This window comes from Salmo salar, chromosome 13, assembly GCF_965601325.2.
Source record: "Salmo salar chromosome 13, fSalSal1, whole genome shotgun sequence".
In the NCBI taxonomy this organism is placed as follows: domain Eukaryota; kingdom Metazoa; phylum Chordata; class Actinopteri; order Salmoniformes; family Salmonidae; genus Salmo; species Salmo salar.
In genome coordinates, this window is record NC_138303.1 from 68,121,906 (window position 1) to 68,144,910 (window position 23,005).

General features: G+C 44.3%; 1 pseudogene across 1 annotated transcript in view; it reads left to right on the top strand.

Annotated features, from left to right (window-relative positions):
* The window catches only part of LOC106567604 (unconventional myosin-VIIa-like), a 56,447-nt pseudogene that overhangs the window by 14,741 nt on the left and 18,701 nt on the right, over window positions 1–23,005 (top strand). Inside the window, exons 18-31 of the transcript XR_014379945.1 lie at window positions 206–273; window positions 527–745; window positions 1,597–1,752; window positions 2,186–2,305; window positions 3,359–3,550; window positions 14,980–15,078; window positions 15,440–15,567; window positions 16,675–16,801; window positions 16,994–17,113; window positions 18,979–19,152; window positions 19,359–19,586; window positions 21,321–21,491; window positions 21,854–21,956; window positions 22,081–22,220. The product of XR_014379945.1 is annotated as an unconventional myosin-VIIa-like (transcript). The remainder of the gene's footprint in view (window positions 1–205; window positions 274–526; window positions 746–1,596; window positions 1,753–2,185; window positions 2,306–3,358; window positions 3,551–14,979; window positions 15,079–15,439; window positions 15,568–16,674; window positions 16,802–16,993; window positions 17,114–18,978; window positions 19,153–19,358; window positions 19,587–21,320; window positions 21,492–21,853; window positions 21,957–22,080; window positions 22,221–23,005) is intronic.

Consider the following 23,005-nt stretch of genomic DNA (forward strand, 5'->3'; position numbering starts at 1 on the left):
CCATATTGTACTTAGGAACAATTTTTAACTTCTTCCTCATAGATCTAATTCAGATACTACCGTTGAATTGTCTGGACATTTCAATTCACAAATGTTGTGTTTGAGAGCTACAGTATTATATAATATGTTTCCATATGCACCTCTCCCCACCCCTCTCCCCTCCCTCCCCCTGTGTGTTTTCCAGGACTAACTTCCTGAGTGTGAGGAGACCTGAGGGTGACACTCATTCAGAAGATGTGGCGCGGCTATCGGTGCAGGAAGGACTACAGTGCGGTGAGTTCCTCTATATCCATGATTACTGACATTTCACAACCGTCCATTTCCTGGATGGTTCACTTGGACGTATCCCTGGGCAGGAATGACATTTAGTCCCCCAATGGACGTTCCTTAAAAGAACGTCCCACAGTTACTGAATTATGGGTTGTAGTTATGTTTCTATAATGTTATAGTTGTGTTATATTGGTGAAGTTATGTTATTAGAATGTTATATTGGGGTTTGAGAGTCTTGTTGGCGTCTCCTCTCCAGATGAGGGTCGGTTTCCTGCGCCTCCAAGCCCTCTATAGATCAAGAAAACTCTTTGTCACCTACCAATTGGCCAGGACTTGCGTCACTCAAATACAGGCCCGTTGCCGTGGTTTCATGGTGAGGCGGTCCTTTTGGAAGCAGCTGCATGCGGTGATCACCATCCAGGCATACGCCCGGGGCATGATCGCACGGAGGATTACCCAGAGACTCAGGGCAGAGGTAAGATACTACACTACTCATAGGCATATGCATACACACAGAGATAGACACACAGACACAAAGCAAGGCAACAGGCCTAAAGTAAGGCAAGAAGGGCAACATTTTAATCTGATCAAATCAAACTTTATTTTGTCACATGTGCAGAATACAACAAGGGTAGACCTTACTGTGAAATGCTTACTTACAAGCCCTTAACCAACAGTGCAGTTCAAAAAGAGTTAAGAAAATATTTACAAAATAAACTAAAGTAAAAAATGATAAAAAGTAATAAAATAACAATAACGAGGCTATATACAGAGGGGGTACCGGTATCGAGTCAGTGTGCGGGGATACAGGTTAGTTGAGGTAATTTGTACATGTAGGTAGGGGTGAAGTGACTATGCATAGATAATAAACAATGAGTAGCAGCGGTGTCCAAAACAAATGGGGGGGGGTGATGGGGTGTCAATGTAAATAGTCCATTGGCCAATTGATTAATTGTTCAGTAGTCTTATCACTTGGGGATAGAATCAGTTAAGGAGCCTTTTGGTCCTAGACTTGGCACTCCGGCACCGCTTGCCATGTGGTAGCAGAGAAAACAGTCTGTAACTTGGGTGACTGGAGTCTCTGACAATTTTATGGGCTTTCCTCTGACACCGCCTATTATATAGGTACTGGATGGCAGGAAACTTGGCCCCAGTGATGTACCCATATTTTATCTATGCTCCTTTAGCTTTTGCTTCTTTTTCCATTTACTGAATGTTTTGTAACCTGTGTTTACTTCCTGCTACTGTACTTTGACATCTAGTAACATTTAAGAACATTTATGAGAATTTGTAAGTGATTAAACAACTCTCTCCCCCATTTCTCAGCACCGGCGGCGCCAAGAGGAGGAGCACCTGAGGAACCAGATGACGGTGAGGCGGGCCGAGGTCGAGAGGAGTCACAGGGAGCGCCTGGCTGAGCTGACCCGTCAGGAGGAGGAGAGGGAGATGGAGGCTCGACGAAAGAAGGAGATGGTGGAACAGGTTCCTAAAGCACCTAATTGTTTACTTAGGGGCAAATCTTAACTTTCACTTAGTCATGAATTGATGTAAAGTCACACATTTGAGATTTGTTCCATAAAGAGGTTATGTGGAGGTTTTTAATTATTTCAACCAGAAGTAGAGCTCACAAGCTAAAATATCCTATTAATTAACCTATTCAATATTACTACTACCAAATATCTTGTCTTTAGTTTATCTGGTAAACTTTCATATCATACTCTGTTGACTTATGTTTTTATTATTCACGTGATCAATGTATTACCCATTTTGGTTTTCTCTTCCTCACCTGCATATACAATAGTCAGTCCCAGATCAGTTTATGCTGTCCAAGCTACACGTAGAGTACCCTGTGTTATATGTTTGATGTTGTCCTTTGTTTTTACTCTGTGCCTATAACTCAACCTCAACACAATAGGTGGAGCGGGAGAGGCATCAGCCGGTGGACCACTCAGACATGGTGGACCAGATGTTTGGCTTCTTGGGGAACACAGGGGCACTGCCCAACCTGGAGGGACAGTGGCCGGCCGGCTTCCAGGTGAGATGGGTTGGTTCGGGGCGGTGGTGGGGAGTAGGGCAGTAGATACTGTCTGTGTAGGTACAGTGGTGTATGTGCAAGGGGTAGGGGTATAGATGTAAGGTGTATGGGTTTAGATGGAGGATGTGTGTGTCTGTGTGCCTTGATGTATATGTCTGTCCGTGTGCGTGGGTGGGTCGGTGGATGCACCTGCCTGTATCTCTGCCTCCATGTGTGCCTCACTGGCGTAGCACACTCACCCGCAGCCTCGACAAGGACCCAACCCCCCCCCCCCCCCCCCCCCCCACCAAAAAAAAAAAACTCCCATCAGGTTTGTCTCAAATCCTAAATGAATCAGGAATGAGCAGGGTCAACTTCACCGTAAGGTCCCCTTATTCATGTCCTCATTACATGTCAGGCAACAAGACCTCTGTTCCGCAACATATGCTTAAACAATTGAAGTATTTCTCGAACAAATCCAGAAAAAATGCTGGAGCTCTTAATAGTGCTATAAACCAAAACCAAAATATGTTTTGAGATTTGTATTACAGATTTGTTCAAATTAAACAGCCAAGGCCTTTATACACTTGTTGGAGAATAATTGTAAAAATGAAATGCCTTTTATGGTGTCTGGCAGAGTTGACATAAATCTAGTTAGTGGCACTTTAGGATTAAAAAAAGTATAATTAGGAGGCTGATACTTTGATCTGTCAAAATATATATTTAAAATGGTGTTAATATATTTGTGGAAAATGTTGAGATTGTCTCATCTTTCCAGAATCCCTGAGCTCTAAAACAGCAACATTTTCTCTCCACCTCATGGCACAATATGTAAAATAACATGAGATTAGCTATAAAATGTACATTTCTCTCCCCCATGTCAAAAAAAAGATCCCTTTCTCAGACCATGTCAATATTCTGGGGTAAAAAATGGTATCAGTGCAAAACTGCGCTATGCCACTGGTGTGTGTGTGTGTGTACGCACGTGTGCCTCTATGCGTGCCTGCGTCCCTCCCTCTGTGCATGCCTCTATGCCTCTGTGTCTCTGTGCCTTTTTACATGGGTGTGTTGTAGGACCTGGAAGTGGCTCTGCGGACCGAGGAGGAGGACTTAGACGAAGCTGTCCCTCTGCCTGACGACGAGGAAGAGGACCTGTCGGAGTACAAGTTCGCCACCATGTACTTCCAGGGCACCACCACACACGCATACGTGCGGCGCCCGCTCAAGCAGCCTCTGCTCTTCCATGAGGATGAGGGTGACCAGCTGGTGAGTTGACCTCTGACTTTTGACCTTTTACCCATCGTGTGTGTGTGTTCGCCATTGTGATCCTACAGTTTTGCACATGAGCCCTGAGTCATGAGTGTCTAACTGAATATTACCTTAACCCCACTCAGGCTACCCACACACACACTTAATTTCAGATACTTTGAGATAATTTGGGCACAAAATTAAGAACATGCTAATACCTAACTGAACTTTTGTGTGTGGAGGAGGGGGGGTCAAACATAATAAAGTTAACATTTGGTGACTGCAGCCAGTTAAACCAAACCAAAGATGGCTGTCTGTCCAAATACTGCTTACTGGGTCAGGAAACCAATACAGTGCCTCACAAAAGTATTCAGACCTCTTGGATTTCTTTGTAAAACATTTGATTGTGATACAAAGAGGGATTATAATGGATTTAATTGTAATTTTATTGTCAACAATCTAAACAAAATACTCTGTCAAAGTGGAAGAAAATATATTTTAAGTTAAATAGAAAAATATATAACTAAGATATAGTAGTTGCGTAAGTATTCAGCCTATTTGTTTAGGCAAGGAGTAAAATGTAGCTTAACAAATCAAAAAATAAATTACATGGACTCACTCTGTGTGACATAACAGCGCTTGACATTTTTTAACGACTAACCCTACCACTGTACCCCATACATACAACAACTCAGTCAAGTATTGAATTTCAAGTACAGTTTTAACTACAAAGACCAGGGAGCTTTTTGAATGCCTCACAAAGAAGGGCAGTGATTTGGGAGACGGGTAACAATAATACATCATACATTGAATATCCATTTAAGCATGGGGGGGTGCGGGATGTTCCCCAATGCTGGAAGGAGGGCCCGAGTGAAAACATTTGGGAACCCCTGTATTCAACTACCAATACACATCAAAGATGAATTGAGCTGCAGGACAGGAATGAAACTGCTCAGGGATGGCCATTGGTGATTTTAAAACGGCTACAGAGTTCAATGGCTGTGATGGGAGAAAACTGAGGATGGATCAACAACATTGTAGTGTCTCCACAATAATGACCTAAATGACAGAGTAAAACAAATACACAGAATACAAATATTTGAAAACATGCATTTTGTATGCAACAAGGCACTAACTAACTGCTTCCTTATTTTCAAGCATGGTGGTGTCTGCATCATGGTATGGGTATGCTTGACATCAGCAAATACTGGGTAGTCAGGATGAAAAGAAACGGGATGGAGCTAAGGACAGGCAAAATCCTAGAGGGAAACCTGCTTCAGTCGGCTTTAAACTCCAACACAAGGCCAAATCTACACTGGAGTTGCTTACCAAGAAGACGGTGAATGTTCCTGAGTGGCCAATTTACAGTTTTGACTTAAATCTGCTTGAAAATCTATGGCAAGACTTAAATTGCTATCTATCCATGATCACCAACATCTTGACAGAGCTTGAAGAATTTTGAAAAGAATAGCAACGACTATATTTTAACTATTTAATTTGTGCTAATCTTTATGTATGTGTATGTATGTATATATATATGTATATATATATATATATATAATATATATATATATATATATATATATATATATACACATACTGTGCATTCATAAAGTTTTCAAACCCCCTTGACTTTTTTCACAATTTCTTACGTTACAGCCTTATTCTAAAATGTATCAAATTGTTTTTTTCCTCATCAATCTACACACAATACCCCATAATGACAAAGCAAAAACAGGTTTTTCAAATTTTTTGCAAATATATATACAAAAAATAAAAAGGAAATCACATTTACATAAGTATTCAGACCCTTTACTCAGTACTTTGTTAAAGCACCTTTGGCAGCGATTGCTGCTGAGGATCCCGCCTAAGATGTGTGCAAACCTGGTGGCCAACTACAAGAAACATCTGACCTCTGTGATTGCCAACAAGGGTTTTGCCACCAAGTACTAAGTTATGTTTTGCAGAGGGGTCAAATACTTATTTCCCTCATTAAAATGCAAATCAATTTATAACATTTTTGACATGCGTTTTTCAGGATTTTTTGTTGTTGTTCTTCTGTCTCTCACTGTTCAAATAAACCTACCATTAAAATTATAGACTGATCATTTCTTTGTCAGTGGGCAAACGTACAAAATCAGCAGGGGATCAAATACTTTTTCCCCTCACTGTATTTTCCTAGTTTAAAATTATAAACATTCAACATTGGCCATGCTGTCATTGAAGCATGATGTGTGCTGCGCTCAAAACAACTGTTAACTGACTTTAGTGAGTTCAAGTCAACTGGGAAGTCGGGAAAAATGACCAACTGTACGACTGGGAAAATACATTTTGAACTTTCATCCAACTCGGAATTGTAGATTGGGAACTCGGGCCTCTTTATTGAGCTGAAGATCACTGACTTCATCATGATTCTACCATCATGATTCTACCACGCCACCTTCCTGTTCAAGTGAGTGCTGTGAACACAGCACAACAAGGTGAGTCCAACAATGTCTGGTATGCTGCTGCATAAATGATGTAATATGCCGTAGCTAAGAAAGTAATACTAAGTGTATGTTGTGTTGTAAGCTGTTAGTAGCCCATGTGCCTCACCCTAATAATTTGGTCTATTTTCCCCTCTTAATTTCGCCTACTGTTCTGACTTGGTGGTGCACATGTAACCTATAACCTGTTTTTGAGAAATGTAATCATTGAATATTGTAAGAGCTTTCATTGTCTGCTTATATGCCCCCTTTATTTATCCTACAGTTCTGATCTGGTGTACAGGGAGAACACTGTAAGAACGGCCCATGTTCTGAATTCTGTCGCTGTACATTTCAAAAGTGCTGAACAAATAGTTATATTGACTACGTCCGTCCTAGCTTGCTCATTAATGTCTTAATCGAAATTACGGATTGCCTCTTATCCGTTTGTCGTCCCCTTATGCCATAGTTTGTGCATCTCAAGTGTCAGTAGAAACCACATTTGTTTAAGCAAGTCAGCCATATCAGCTGTTTGTTTTTTAAAGGCAGTAAATGAGGCTGGATGAACTGTTTCTCTGCCAGACAAGTCTCCGCTGGTAAGGTGTTGGGACTGCAGTTGGGACTCTGCTGTTGGGTTAGCTTTATGTAGGCCCTAACAGTTTGTGGGCACCGTTTGTCACTGTTATAGTGCAATTAATGTATTGTTTAGTGTTGTGTTGTGTAGTGGCTTTGCTGGCATGCATCCCACAATTATTTTTTGGGGCCCACCAAGATTTACATGCTAAAATCGCCACTGCTTGTGAAGCACAGCTGAGTGAGCATACATTTAAATCATTTTCATTTTATTTGTATTTTACTGGATTGATGGTGCCTGCATCTGATGGTCAGTCTCTTAACATCCCTCCGCTCTCCCTTTCCTCCACTGACTGACCAAAAAGGGACACCGCCTTCCAGCTGATGGTGAAACCCGAGTCGCACTGCATTATTTGCCTCATGCACAAATTCATGTTGTTACTCCTACAGTATGAACCGAGAAAATGAAATATTCCTTGATATTAAAAAAGACCCAAGCTGCTAATAATAATAACAACAATGCAAGCCTATAGATACACTTTCCTACTCATTCATTACTGCTGCAGTGTTTTTTGTAGCACTGAGGGGGAATAGGAAGAACACTGATTTTATGTCTTATCAAAGTGTTGAATACAAAGTGTTGAAAGTGCTGAGTAAGAACTTGAACATTAAACTCCCTCATTAAAAACAGCAACGCTTTGCTGTATTCATTGACAGGCTCTATGGTTTTAAACGTTTTGAAATCTCACAGTATCAACTTTTCTGTAGCTTTCTTTTATGCCTGCTACCTTACTTTGAGGTAGATATGTACTGTACATGAAGGCAGGGTAAAGTGACTAGGCATCAGGATAGATAATAAGAGTAAAATAAGGAACAGAGTAGCAGCAGCAAATGATGAGTGAAAGTGTGTGAGTGTGCTTGTGTGTAATGTGTGTGTATATACTGTATGTGTGTTTGTTCTTTGGTATGTGTGTGTGGGTTTTGTGTGTGAGTGTCAATGTAAGGGTGGTGTGTATATGGTGTGTATATAGTCTAGTGAGTGTGTGTAGAGTCAGTGCAAGATAGTTTGGGTTCCATTAATTGACTATTTAGCAGTCTGGCTATTTCACAGTCTTATGGCTAGTGAGTAGAAGCTGTCATGGAGCCTATTGGTCCGAGAGCCAATGTTCCGGTACCGAGTGAACAGTCTATGGCTTGGGTGACTGGAGTCTTTGGCAATTTCCTGGGCTTTCCTACTGTATGACATCGCCTGATAAAGGTCCTGGATGGCAGGGAGCTCGTCCCCAGTGATGTACTGGGCTGTCCGCAACACCATCTGTATCGCTTTGCGGTAAAGGGTGGTGCATTTGCCACACCACGCGGTGATGCAGCCAGTCAAGATTCTCTCGACGGTGCAGCTGTAAAAATTGCCAAATCTTTTCAGCCTCTTGGGGGGGGGGGGGGTAAGAGGTGCTGCCGTGCCCTCTTCACGACTGTGTTTGTGTGTGTGGAACATGTTAAGTCCTTAGTGATGTAGACGCCAAGGAACTTGAAGATCTCGACACGCTCCACAACAGCATCGATGTGGATGTGCTCTCCCCTCTTTTTTGTTGTTGTCCTGGCACCACACTGCTAAGTCTCTGACCTCCTACCTGTAGGCTGACTCATCGTCTTCGTTGATCAGGCCTACCACCGCCGTGTCATCAGCAAACCCGATGATGGTGTTGGAGTTGTGTGCTGCCGCGCAGTCGTGGGTGAACAGGGAGTACAGGAAGGGACTAAGCACACACCCCCTGAGAAGCCCTTGTGTTGAGGGTCCATATAGTTGTTCAACAATCTTGGGCAGATTGCCATGATCTGGATAATATCTGACTAGCTTCTACTTGGGCTGTCAGCCATCAAACCTGATACTTGTGTGTTGTTGGTAAGTAGCTACGTTTTATTTATATCTAGTTGTTCTTAGCAATGAGGGTGTATTTACAGTGGCTTGCGAAAGTATTCACCCCCTTGCCGTTTTTCCTATTTTGTTGCCTTACAAACTGGAATTAAAATTGATTTTTCGGGGGTTTGTATGATTTGATTAACACAACATGCCTACCACTTTGAAGATGCAAATTGGATTGAGGTCTGGGCTTCCATTTAAATATTCCCCTTAAACCACTTGAGTGTTGCTTTAGCAGTATGCTTAGGGCCGTTGTCCTGCTGGAAGGTGAACCTCCGTCCCAGTCTCAAATCTCTGAAAGACAAACAGGTTTCCCTCAAGAATTTCCCTGTATTTAGCGCCATCCGTCATTGCTTCAATTCTAACCAGTTTCCCAGTCCCTGCCGATGGAAAAACATCCTCACAGCATGATGCTGCCATCACCATGCTTCAATGTGGGGATAGGGTTCTCGGGGTGATGAGAGGTGGGAAACATCCTTGATGGCCAAAAAGCTCAATTTTAGTTTCATCTGACCAGAGTACTTTCTTCCATATGTTTGGGGAGTCTCCCACATGCATTTTGGCGAACACCAAATGTGTTTTCTTATTTTCTTCTTTAAGCAATGGCTTTTTTTCTGGCCACTCTCCGTAAAGCCCAGCTCTGTGGAGTGTGCGGCTTAAAGTGGTCCTATGGACAGATACTCCAATCTCCGTTGTGGAGCTTTGCAGCTTCTTCAGGGTTATCTTTGGTCTCTTTGTTGCCTCTTTGATTAATGCCCTCCTTGCCTGGTCTGTGAGTTTTGGTGGGTGGCCCTCTCTTGGCAGGTTTGTTGTGGTGCCATATTCTTTCCATTATTTATAATGGATTTAAGGTGCTCCGTGAGATGTTCAAAGTTTTGGATATTTTTTATAACCCAACCCTGATCTGTACTTCTCCACAACGTTGTCCCTGACCTGTTTGGAGAGCTCCTTGGTCTTCATGGTGCCGCTTGCTTGGTGGTGTTGCAGACTCCATTGCACACAGTGGACACAGATTGCACACAGATGGACTTTATTTAACTAATTATGTGACTTCTGAAGGTAATTGGTTGCACCAGATCTTATTTAGGGGCGTCATAGCAAAGGGGGTGAATACATATGCACGCACCACTTATGTTTTTAGAAAGTTTTTAGAAAGTTTTTCACTTCACCAATTTGGACTATTTCGTGTTTGTCCACTACATGAAATCCAAATAAAAATACATTTCAATTACAGGTTGCAATACAATGAAATAGGAAAAACGTCAAGGGGGTTGAATACTTACATTTACATTTAAGTCATTTAAGTCAAGTCGCTCTTATCCAGAGCGACTTACAAATTGGTGCATTCACCTTATGATATCCAGTGGAACAACCACTTTACAATAGTGCATCTAAATCTTTTAAGGGGGGGGGGGTTAGAAAGATTACTTTATCCTATCCTACTTTTGCAAGGCACTGTATATGTCATATTTCAGTTATTTATTTTTTATACATTTTGCAAACATTGCTACAAACCTGTTTTTGCTTTGTCATTATGGGGTATTGTGTGTAGATTGATGAGGGGAAAAAACAATTAAACCCATTTTCAGAATTAGGCTGTAACATATAACAAAATGTGGAAAAAGTCGAGGGGTCTGATACTTTCCGAAGGCACTGTATTAGCAGAACACTGCTTGTACAGTATTATGTGAAGGATGGTTTGTTCTATATCACACTGTTACACTTTGTTTAGAATATCTACAGAAGTTCAGCAATTGCAATCTTCTTATATTACTCTGTATGCTACTCAGTTTGAGAAGAGGGCCCTCCTGCATCTCACATCTGCTTGTATTTATTGATCTCTGCCTGCTGGACCCATGAGGCAAACTGTGACATATCCAGGATGGAGTGTCATGCACCCCACCTCTTCAGCCACCTGACTGCACATGTCCATAACGTTTCAGTGGTGATTTTAGCATGTAAATCTTGCTGGGGCAAACTAAACATATCTTTTTTCTATGCAAGCCGCTACACAACACAACACTAAACAATACATTCATTGCAACGTGACAAACGGTGCCCACAAACTGTTAGGGCCTACATAAAGCTGTCCCAACAGCAGGCATATTACATAATTTATGCAGCAGCATACAAGACATTTCTGGACTCACCTTGTTGTGCTGTGTTCACCTGAATAGGAAAGTGGCGCGGCGGTCTTTCTTGTGAGCTCTAGATAGGGGCCCGAATTCCAAGTTGGATGACAGTTCAACATTTTTTTTCCGTATTTACCCAGTTCACAGTTGTCTTGAACTCACTGAAGTCTTAGGTTGCCCAGTTCCGAGTTTCGAGTCTCCAGTGGGTGAATAACAGGGCTCCGGGCAGCCGAGCGGAAATGGAGGAAAACTCGCCTCCCTGCGGACCTGGCATCCTTTCACTCCCTCCTCTCTACATTTTCCTCTTCTGTCTCTGCTGCTAAAGCCACTTTCTACCACTCTAAACTCCAAGCATCTGCCTCTAACCCTAGGAAGCTCTTTGCTACCTTCTCCTCCCTCCTGAATCCTCCTCCCCCTCCCCCCCCCCCTCCTCCCTCTCTGCGGATGACTTCGTCAACCATTTTGAAAAGAAGGTTGACGACATCCGATCCTCGTTTGCTAAGTCAAACGACACCGCTGGTCCTGCTCACACTGCCCTACCCTGTGCTTTGACCTCTTTCTCCCCTCTCTCTCCAGATGAAATCTCGCGTCTTGTGACGGCCGGCCGCCCAACAACCTGCCCACTTGACCCTATCCCCTCCTCTCTTCTCCAGACCATTTCCGGAGACCTTCTCCCCTACCTCACCTCGCTCGTCAACTCATCCTTGACCGCTGGCTACGTCCCTTCCGTCTTCAAGAGAGCGAGAGTTGCACCCCTTCTGAAAACCTACACTCGATCCCTCCGATGTCAACAACTACAGACCAGTATCCCTTCTTTCCTTTCTCTCCAAAACTCTTGAACGTGCCGTCCTTGGCCAGCTCTCTTGCTATCTCTCTCAGAATGACCTTCTTGATCCTAATCAGTCAGGTTTCAAGACTGGGCATTCAACTGAGACTGCTCTTCTCTGTGTCACGGAGGCTCTCCGCACTGCTAAAGCTAACTCTCTCTCCTCTGCTCTCATCCTCCTAGACCTATCTGCTGCCTTTGATACTGTGAACCATCAGATCCTCCTCTCCACCCTCTCCGACCTGGGCATCTCCGGCGCGGCCCACGCTTGGATTGCGTCCTACCTGACAGGTCGCTCCTACCAGGTGGCGTGGCGAGAATCTGTCTCCGCACCACGTGCTCTCACCACTGGTGTCCCCCAGGGCTCTGTTCTAGGCCCTCTCCTATTCTCGCTATACACCAAGTCACTTGGCTCTGTCATATCCTCACATGGTCTCTCATATCATTGCTATGCAGATGACACACAATTAATCTTCTCCTTTCCCCCTTCTGACAACCAGGTGGCGAATCGCATCTCTGCATGTCTGGCAGACATATCAGTGTGGATGACGGATCACCACCTCAAGCTGAACCTCGGCAAGACGGAGCTGCTCTTCCTCCCGGGGAAGGACTGCCCGTTCCATGATCTCGCCATCACGGTTGACAACTCCCTTGTGTCCTCCTCCCAGAGTGCTAAGAGCCTCGGCGTGACCCTGGACAACACCCTGTCGTTCTCCACTAACATCAAGGCGGTGACCCGATCCTGTAGGTTCATGCTCTACAACATTCGCAGAGTACGACCCTGCCTCACACAGGAAGCGGCGCAGGTCCTAATCCAGGCACTTGTCATCTCCCGTCTGGATTACTGCAACTCGTTGTTGGCTGGGCTCCCTGCTTGTGCCATTAAACCCCTACAACTCATCCAGAACGCCGCAGCCCGTCTGGTGTTCAACCTTCCCAAGTTTTCTCACGTCACCCCGCTCCTCCGCTCTCTCCACTGGCTTCCAGTCGAAGCTCGCATCCGCTACAAGACCATGGTGCTCGCCTATGGAGCTGTGAGGGGAACGGCACCTCCGTACCTTCAGGCTCTGATCAGGCCCTACACCCAAACAAGGGCACTGCGTTCATCCACCTCTGGCCTGCTCGCCTCCCTACCTCTGAGGAAGCACAGTTCCCGCTCAGCCCAGTCAAAACTGTTCGCTGCTCTGGCACCCCAATGGTGGAACAAGCTCCCTCACGACGCCAGGACAGCGGAGTCAATCACCACCTTCCGGAGACACCTGAAACCCCACCTCTTTAAGGAATACCTGGGATAGGATAAAGTAATCCTTCTAACCCCCCCTTAAAAGATTTAGATGCACTATTGTAAAAGTGGTTGTTCCACTGGATATTATAAGGTGAATGCACCAATTTGTAAGTCGCTCTGGATAAGAGCATCTGCTAAATGACTTAAATGTAAATGTAAATGTTTTATCTATGTCATGTATTCAGTGGCGACACGTCATTCAGGGGCAGAGCCCCACCTGTTTTGCATGTTATTTTGGCATTAATACATGGCATATATCAGTTTACAAACATCAGCCTTGCTGTGCATGTCAGTGTGTTAGACAGCCAAATCCTTAGATTAGGGCAAATAGACCATAGAAATACAAATGCCATTCTACTTCTGGTTAGACAGCTGAAGTTGTACTCTACACAGAACTGATTTTGATTTGTTAGGTAAAGTGGAGGCATACTGTCTTTATAAGTACATCAATATGATATCTACAGCAGAACACGTTTTGTCTTTGTAACACAATCACCTAAAAAAATGGTTGATGTATCAACACTCAAGGTGGGCGATGTCCACATGTAGTTTACACCTGTATTGATATTAGTTCTGGGATTTGTCTCCCGGGAAATATCTAACAGCGGACTTGAGACGAGACAAAACGAGCCAGCGATAGAATATTATGTTGTAGAACAGCTGAGCTGAGTGAAGACTGAGGTCATTCAACTCACAGTAGGAGATATAATTTCCACGGTAACACACTCTCACAGTGGCCAGTTTATTAGGTACACCATCCCGTTCACGAAAATGGATTGCTCCTACAGTCAGTGAGTCACGTGACCGTGGCTTGCTATATAAAGCAAGTAGACTTTCAGTTACTGTTCGATTGAACGTTAGAATGGGCAAAACGAGTGACCTAAGCAACTTTTAGCGTCGGGATCCATTATCTAAGAAACGGCCGCCCTCCTGGGCTTTTAATGCATAATGGTGTCTAGAGTTTACCGAGAATGGTGCAACAAACAAAAAACATCCAATCAGCTGCAGTCCTGAGGGCAAAAGAATGGCAAGAATCGTGTACAACTCGTCGATCCTTGTCATGGATGGGTTATTGCAGCAGACGACCACACCAGGTTCCACTCCGATCAGCTAAGAACAACAAGAAGAAGCTGCTACAGTGGGCACGCGATCACAAACACTGGACAATTGAGGAGTGGAAAAACATTGCAAAAAAAAACAAAAATATAAATGCAATATACAACAATTTCAAATATTTTACTGAATTACAGTTCATATAAGGAAATCAGTCAATTGAAATGAATGAATTAGGCCTTAGTCTATGGGTTTCACATGACTGGGCAGGGTGCAGCCATGGGTGGGCCTGGGAGAGCATAGGCCCACCCACTGGGGAGCCAGACCCAGCCAATCAGACAGAAATACTCCTGTGTAATGATCATGCTGTTTAATCAGCTTCTTGATATGCCATATCTGTCAGGTGGGTGGATTATCTTGGCAACGGAGAAATGCTCACTAATAGGGATGTAAGCAAGTTTATGCACAACATTTCAGAGAGAGAAGGTTTTTGTGCATATGGAACATTTCTGGAATCTTTTATTTCAGCTCATGAAACATGGGACCAACACTTTACATGTTGCGCTTATATTCTTGTTCAATGTAGATCGGTGTACCCAATAAACTGGCCACTTAGTTTCAACGTTTTATTCCGTAATGTAAATGTACACTAAGTTGCAAGCTACTTTCGTAGCAAGGTGCTGTAGAATGAGTTACTTATGAAACACATTCCAGGCTCTTGCTATCTTGCCATAACTGATTTGGCAGAGAAATATCAGCTAGATATGATAGCCAGCTGCAGCTATCAACAAGCTGCTGTCAGTTTGGCTAAACACACGGTCAGGCTTTAGCCTACACATAGAACTGAATTAGCTGACCATCTTGAGATGGTATGTCAGTCAGGAGGGGAGAAGTCCTCAACGTCAAATCTTTGTTCTATCCATAGCAAAGCTAGCATAGCTTACCTCGCTGTACTCACTACTGCACTTGTTTGTTGTAATTGAATGGCAAAGACCCACATCAAACCACACCCCCAAGACAACTCTTGTTTGCCTTCAGTCATGGCCGCTAGTATTTCTTAATGAGCGTTGAGGAGATGAGAAGGGGGACGTTGGTAGAATGGGTGGATTTTTTTTGTGTGTGTCATCCAGGACACAGACAGATTTACAGACAACATAAAGCTCAACTACGCCCCTCTCTCTCCCTCTTACAGAACAGCTCAATTGAAGGTGGTGGTGGGCAAAAGAAGAACAGTGTGAGACACAAGCTGGTCTCTCTCACACTGAAGAGGAAGTCCAAGATCACTGAGGAGGTTTGTGTCTCATTATAGCTTTCATAATAATAATAATAATAATAATAGTAAAAAAAAACGTAATAATGATAATATATGCCAGTTAGCAGCACCATGCTCTTACCAACTGAGACACAATCCCAAAAATAGTGGGTTGGACCAACATTCTTGTTGCTGCTTATGGATATGCCCATGTTAATATTTGACAGATTATATGGGTACTCTGATTTGTTATGGGGGTGTTCAGCATCTGTGGGTAACCCTGTAATCCGAACCCCACATTGCCAACTCAGCATTTACCAATATCCCACTTACTGAATGGAAGTAATCGCCAATGGCATGACTGTTCCCTGTTGGCCCCGCCTCCTCTTCTCCCCTATAGGTGACCCGGCGTTTGATGGACGGTGATTACAGCCTACAGGGAAACAGCATGTTGGAGGACCGGCCCACCTCCAACCTGGAGAAGCTGCACTTCATCATCGGCAACGGCATCCTAAGGCCCGTCCTCAGGTGACCTACGACCCTTTGACCTACTCTACCAATTACTCAGAAATACCTTTTCTCAACATTCTTAATCTGTTCTCTCCACGCCTCCCCTCCTTCGTTGATGATCTGAGCTTCCACCATAGTGCTTGGATGTTGGCCCACCACCTTAAGCGCAACCTCGACAAAATGGAGCTGCTCCTCTTCCCGGGGAAGGCCTGCCCGCTCCGAGACCTCTCCATCACAGTTGACAACTCCACGGTGCCCCTTGGCGTGACCCTGGACAACACCCTGTCGTTCTCTGCGAACATCAAAGCAGATACTCGCTCCTGCAGGTTCATGCTCTACAACATCCGTAGAGTACAACCTTTCCTCACACAGGAAGCGGCCAGGTCCTAATCCATGCACTTGTCATCTCCCATCTAGACTAATGCAACTCTCTGTTGGCTTCCCGCTTCTGCCATAAAACCGCTGCAACTTATCCAGAACGCCGCATCCCACCTTGGCTCCTCCCCACACTCCACTGGCTTCCAGTTGAAGCTCGCATCATCTTCAAGACCATGGTACTTGCCTACGGACCAACAAGAGAACTGCCCCTCCCTACCTTCAGGCTATGCTCAAACCCTGCACCCCAACCAGAACACTCCGTTCTGCCACCTCTGGTCGCTTGGCCCTCCCACCGCTACAGGAAGGCAGCTCCCACTCAGCCCAGTCAAAGCTCTTCTCTGTTCTGGTACTCCAATGGTCAGGACATCGTCAGGACAGCGGAGTCCCTGCCCATCTTCCGAAAACATCTGAAACACTACCTCTTTGAAGAGTACACTATCTTAAATAACTCCCACTGAGTTTTTTGCTAGTATCACAGACTTTGCTGATAAATACTTTGAGGGAAAATGTACTACAATTGTCATATGTTATTGTCTCACCTAGCTACAGTATTTTAAGATGAATGCACTAATTGTAAGTCGCTCTGGATAAGAGCATCTGCTAAATTACGTAAATGTAATTGTTTGCACCTGTCACAAAGAAATGATGAAGTAATATATTGGACGTGTATTATAAGTGGTGTGCTAGTTTGAATATGGGGACCCCTAACCATCACTGTCATTGGCTGGCTGTTGTGTCTATTACCAGGGATGAGATCTACTGTCAGATCTGCAAGCAGCTGACCCAGAACCCATCTAAGAGTAGCCATGCCCGTGGCTGGATCCTGCGCTCTCTCTGCGCTGGCTGCTTCGCTCCCTCTGAGAGGTTTGTCAAAGTAAGACCCTTGTATTTTTGATAATACACACACAGCGTATATACACATGTATGCAAACACACACCTCTCATTTGTCTTGGTCTAGTTCTGATGAATTGAAAGTGGATCCACTGAATGTGCCCCAGAATGTCTCATTGGTCTTTAACCCCTGAGACCCCCCCCCCCCCCTTACCACCCTTCTCCCTCCCTCAGTATTTGCGTACGTTCATGATCAGTGGTCCGCCGGGCTACGCTCCATACTGCGAGGAGAGGTTGAGGAGGACCTTTGTGAACTACACCAGGACCCAGCCACCATCTTGGCTCAAGCTGCAGGTACGCACAGATCTAGGATCAGTGAACCATAGGGGAAGTTCTAAACCGTATTATTAGGTGGAAAATGATAAATTGAGATTGGTGTCCAATTGTCATACTTAAGTAAAAGTAAGGATACATTAATAGAAAATGACTCAAGTAAAAGTGAAAGTCACCCAGTAAAATACTACTTGAGTAAAAAAAGTATTTGGTCTTCAAAAGTAAATGTTATTGCTAAAATATACATAAGTATCCAAAGTAAAAGTATAAATCATTTCAAATACCTTATATTAAGCAAATCAGACGGCACGATGTTCTTGTTTTAAAAATGTACGGATAGCCAGGGGCACACTCCAACACTCAGACATCATTTACAAACAGTGAGTACGCCAGATCAGATGCAGTAAGGATGACCAGGGATTTTCTCTTTAAGTGCTTGAATTAGACCATTTTCCTGTCTTGCTAAGCATTCAAAATATGAGTACTTTTGGGTGTCAGGGAAAATGTATGGAGTAGAAAGTACATTATTTTCTATAGGAATGTAGTGGAGTAAAAGTTGTCAAAAATATAAATAGTAAAGTACAGATACCACAAAAAACTACTTAACTAGTACGTTCAAGTATTTTTACTTAAGTACTTTACACCACTGCAAATATATTGGCACCCTTGCACTTAAATGATTCCCTATTTCTTAAAAAAAAATGTGTTGAAATTAAAATTCAACTTTTGGTCACCACACCATGTTATTGGATTTTCTGCATTGCAGAACCAATAAAAATGTTGTTACCTAACTATACCATTTGAATGTAGAAAATAAAGACAAATGGCATGGACAAAATTATTTGCACCCCGGAGCTAGGACTTGGTTGCACAGCCTTTGGCCAAGTTAACTGCTGACAAACACCGACTTTTCAGCAGCAAACTGCTCTAATTCTTCAATGTTTGAGGGGTGCTCTCCACCAACTGCTGTTTCCAGATCTCTCCATAGGTTTTAGATATGATTCAGATCTGGACGCTACGCTGGCCATTCCAGAACAGTCCAGCATCGCTTCTTGAACCATTCCTGGGTGCTTTTTGATGTGCTGCTGGAAGACCCACAACCTTCAATGGAGACCCAGTTTTTGGACGCTGGGTTGAACATTCGACACCTGATCATCTTCTGATTTCATGATGCCTTGCACGTGTTCAAGGCCCCGAGTACCAGAGGCAGCAAATCAATCTCACTGCATTCTCAAACCTCCCTCGTCTTTGATTGTAGGGAGGGTGTTGTTTTCATTCGGTTTGTTGCTGAAGAGTGTGACAAATTGTCAGTAGTAAGGTGCAGCAAGCTTATTGATGGTTACAAGAAGCATTTGTTGGCAGTTATATTGGCCAAAGGCGGTGCAACTAAGTACTAGTTCCGGGGTGCAAATCAATTTGTCTATGCCGTTTGTCTTTATTTTCTACATGAAAAATGTAAACTTAAGTTAACAAATATATAATTGGTTCTGCAATGTTGAAAAGTGACGCAGCGTTTTAAGGCACTGCGTCTCAGTGCTAGAGGCGTCACCACAGACACCCTGGTTCGAATCCAGGCTGTATCACAACCGGCCGTGATTGGGAGTCCCATAGGGCGGCGCGTAATTGGCCCAGCTTCGTCTGGGTTTGGCCGGTGTAGGCCGTCATTGTAAATAACAATTTGTTCTTAACTGACTTGCCTAGTTAAAAAAAGGTTAAATTCAATAAAACATCAAATCAATATCAATTTAAACCAATTTTATTTTTTAAATGTAGAATTATTTAAGAAAAGTGCAATGGTGCCCATATTGTTTACTATCTGGTTTTAGACATTCAAGCGTAGCCTGGAGTTGTTTTTTTTAATCAAAAATAATCACCCCCCCCCCCAGGCTACTAAGTCAACGAAACCCATCATGTTGCCAGTGACCTTCATGGATTGCACCACTAAGACCCTGCTGACTGACTCAGCCACCACAGCCAGTGAGCTGTGTAATTCCCTGGCCGACAAGATCAGCCTCCAAGACCGCTTCGGTTTCTCCCTCTTCATCGCCCTGTTTGACAAGGTACTGGACTGGACCTCACTCGCTTCATCTGAGCGAGAGACACGTGTAGATGTGCACACACACGCATGTATGCAAGCAGGAACACACTCACTTTTGCTTACTCAATAACTCACTCAACCATACAGTCTCACAAACTTGTTTGAGAAGCTATCGAGCTCACGTTTATTAACAATGATGAATGTCCATTCTTCCCCCTCTCCCCCCAGGTATCCTCATTGGGCAGCGGCAGCGACCATGTGATGGATGCCGTGTCGCAGTGCGAGCAGTATGCCAAGGAGCAGGGAGCCCAGGAGAGGAATGCTCCCTGGCGCCTTTTCTTCAGGAAGGAGATCTTCACACCCTGGTACAATCCTGGCGAGGACAGTGTGGCCACCAACCTCATCTACCAGCAGACTGTCCGGGGAGTCAAGTTCGGCGAGTACCGCTGCGAGAGGGTGAGTGGGGAATGAGGGCAGAGGGATGAAGGCATGTATGAGGAGGGAGGTTAGAGGTGAGAGAGCAAATTTGGGGAATTGCTCTTTGATTGTGTCTTTTCCACTCTTCCTCTCTCTCTTATAGGTTGATGAATGATGTGAGATGGCGTTTTTATGTGGTATTTAGTTAATTCTGATGTACATTGAACAAAAATGTAAATGCAACGTCTAAAGTGTTGGTCCCATGTTTCATGAGCTGAAATTAAAGATCCCACAAATGTTCCATACGCACAAAAAGCTTATTTCCCTTAATTTTCTGTACAAATTTGTTTCATCCCTGTTAGTGAGCATTTCTCATTTGCCAAGATATGCCACACCTCAGGTGGATGGATTATCAAGAAGCTGATTAAACAGCCTGATCATTACACAGGTGCACCTTGTGCTGGGGACAATAAAAGGCCATACTAAAATATGCAGTTTTGTAACACAACACAATGCCACAGACATCTTGAGTTTTGAGGGAGTGTGCAATTGGCATGCTGACTGCAGGAATGTCCAACAGAGCTGTTGCCAGAGAATTTAATATTCATTTCTCAGCCATAAGCCACCTCCAACAACATTTTAGAGAATTTGGCAGTACGTCCAACTGGTCTCACAACAGCAGACCATGTATAACCACGCCAGCCCAGGACCTCGACATCTGGCTTCTTCACCTGCGGGATCGTCTGAGACCAGCCATCCGAACAGCTGATGAAACTGTGGGCTTGCACAACCAAATAATTTCTGCACACACTGTCAGTAACCGTCTCAGGGAAGCTCATCTGCGTGCTCGTCGTCCTCACCAGGGTCTTGACCTGACTGCAGTTCGGCGTCGTAACCGACTTCAGTGGGCAAATGCTCACCTTCGATGGCCACTGGCACGCTGGAGAAGTGTGCTCTTCACGGATGAATTCCGGTTTCAACTGTATCGGGCAGATGCCGTCGTGTGGGCAAGCGGTTTGCTGATGTCAACGTTGTGAAGAGTACCCCATGGTGGCGGTGGGATTATGGTATGGACAGGCATAAACTACGGACATCAAACACAATTGCATGTCATTGATGGCAATTTGAATGCACAAGATCCTGATGCCCATTGTCGGGCCATTCATCTTCCGCCATCACCTCATATTTCAGCATGATAATGCAAGGCCCCATGTCGCAAGGATCTGTACACAACTCCGGGAAGCTAAAAATGTCCCAGTTCTTCCACGGCCCGCATACTCACCTGACATGTCACCCATTGAGTATGTTTGGGATGTGTAGGACAACGTGTTCCAGTTCCTGCCAATATCTAGCAACTTCGCACAGCGGGACAACATTCCACAGGCCACAATCAACAGCCTGATCAACTCTGTGAAGGACATGTATTGTGCTGCATGAGGCAAATGGTGGTCACACCAAATTCTGACTGGTTTTCTGATCCACGCTCCTATTTTTTTTTTTTTTAAGGTATCTGTGACCAACATATCCATTTCTGTATTCCCAGTCATGTGAAATCCACAGATTAGGGCCTAATGAATTTATTTCAATTGACGAATTTCCTTATATGAACTACATCTTTGAAATTGTTGAATGTTATCTTTTTATTTTTGTTCAGTGTATATGTGAATGCACATTCATGCCTGATGTTTATTTGTAAAATATGAGAATGTTCCGCCTTATCTCTCACTCCATCTATCCACTCTCCCTCTCTCAATCTCCCTCACTCTTGCTCAGGACGAGGATCTGGCGGAGCTGGCATCTCAGCAGTACTACGTAGACTATGGCTCAGAGATCCTCCAAGAGTGCCTCCTCAACCTCATCCCCTCCTACATCCCTGACCGTGAAATCAGCTCCGCCAAGACCACTGACAAGTGGGCTCAGCTAGTTGTCTCTTCCCACAAAAAGGTAGGTGTCCCCCAAGGATCAGTCTCACCGCCCTTCACTTTCTGACCCCAAATCTGTTTCTCGTGCTCTTACAACAGGCTTTGTCCTTTGAACTATTTGTCACTATAATCAGGGATGTAGTGGGTAAACACATGTAAGCACTTTTTCCACTGCTTATGCTTTAGTGAATAGCGTTTAAGCGTCTGCTACGCCAAATTATTGTTTTCTGAATTAGCATTTGTTAATCGTCGCCATCATATCAGTCAGTGTTTACCCACCTTTTTGTTTTTACCACTACAACTTGACTATATTGTCTTATGAACAGTACATACGCTCACACACCCAGTTCTCAAACAGTCTCTCTAATCCATCCTCTGCCTCAGGGAGTTTACACTCAGAAGAGGTTGGACCCTCAGAAGGTGAAAGAGGACGTGGTTGACTCGTTTTAAGTGGCCTTTACTCTTCTCACGCTTCTACGAGTCTACTGTTGATATTTATGGGAGTTTTGGCCAATGTAATACAAGGGATATAACACTAGTTATATTTCTGAGAAAGACCTGTATCGTATCCATGATATCATGACTAAACGTAGGTTGAAATGACCTCTAAGTAAACTTTGAACCCCTCAGGACCCAGCCTGCCTAAGAATGACATCATTGTGGCAGTGAACTGGACCGGGGTCTACTTTGTAGATGAGCAGGTCCTTTTGGAACTCTCTTTCCCAGAGATCACTGCTGTGTCCAGTAGCAGGTAATGCTGCTACTATTCCTGTCTCTCAATAGACTGTAGTCATTATTCGTCAATGATAATTAGATATGTTTTCATTCAATAGGTTGAGGAGGGCAGGCAACGCAAATAGTCTGGGTAGCCATTTGACTAGATGTTCAGGAGTCTTATGGCTTGGGGGTAGAAGCGGTTTAGAAGCCTCTTGGACCTAGACTTGGTGCGCCGGTACCGCTTTCCGTGTGGTTGCAGAGAGAACAGCCTATGACTAGGGTGGCTGGAGTCTTTGACAGTTTTTAGGGCTTTCCTCTGACACCGCCTGGTATAGAGGTCCTGGATGGCAGGAAGCTTGGCCCCAGTGATGTACTGGTCCGTTCGCACTACCCTCTGTAGTGCCTTGCGTTCGAAGGCTGAGCAGTTGCCATACCAGGCAGTGATGCAACCGGTCAGGATGCTCTCGATGGTGCAGCTGTAGAACCTTTTGAGGACCCATGCCAAATCTTTTCAGTCTCCTGAGGGGGAATAGGTTTTGTCGTGCCCGCTTCACGTCTGTCATGGTGTGCTTGGACCATGTTAGATTGTTGGTGATGTGGACACCAAGGAACTTGAAGCTCTCAACCTGCTCCACTACAGCCCCGTCGATGAGAATGGGGGCGTGCTCGGTCCTCTTTTTCCTGTAGTCCACAATCATCTCCTTTGTCTTGATCACGTGGAGGGAGATATTGTTGTCCTGACAACACACGGCCAGGTCTCTGACTTCCTCCCTATAGGCTGTCTCGTTGTTGTCGGTGATCAGGCCTACCACTGTTGTG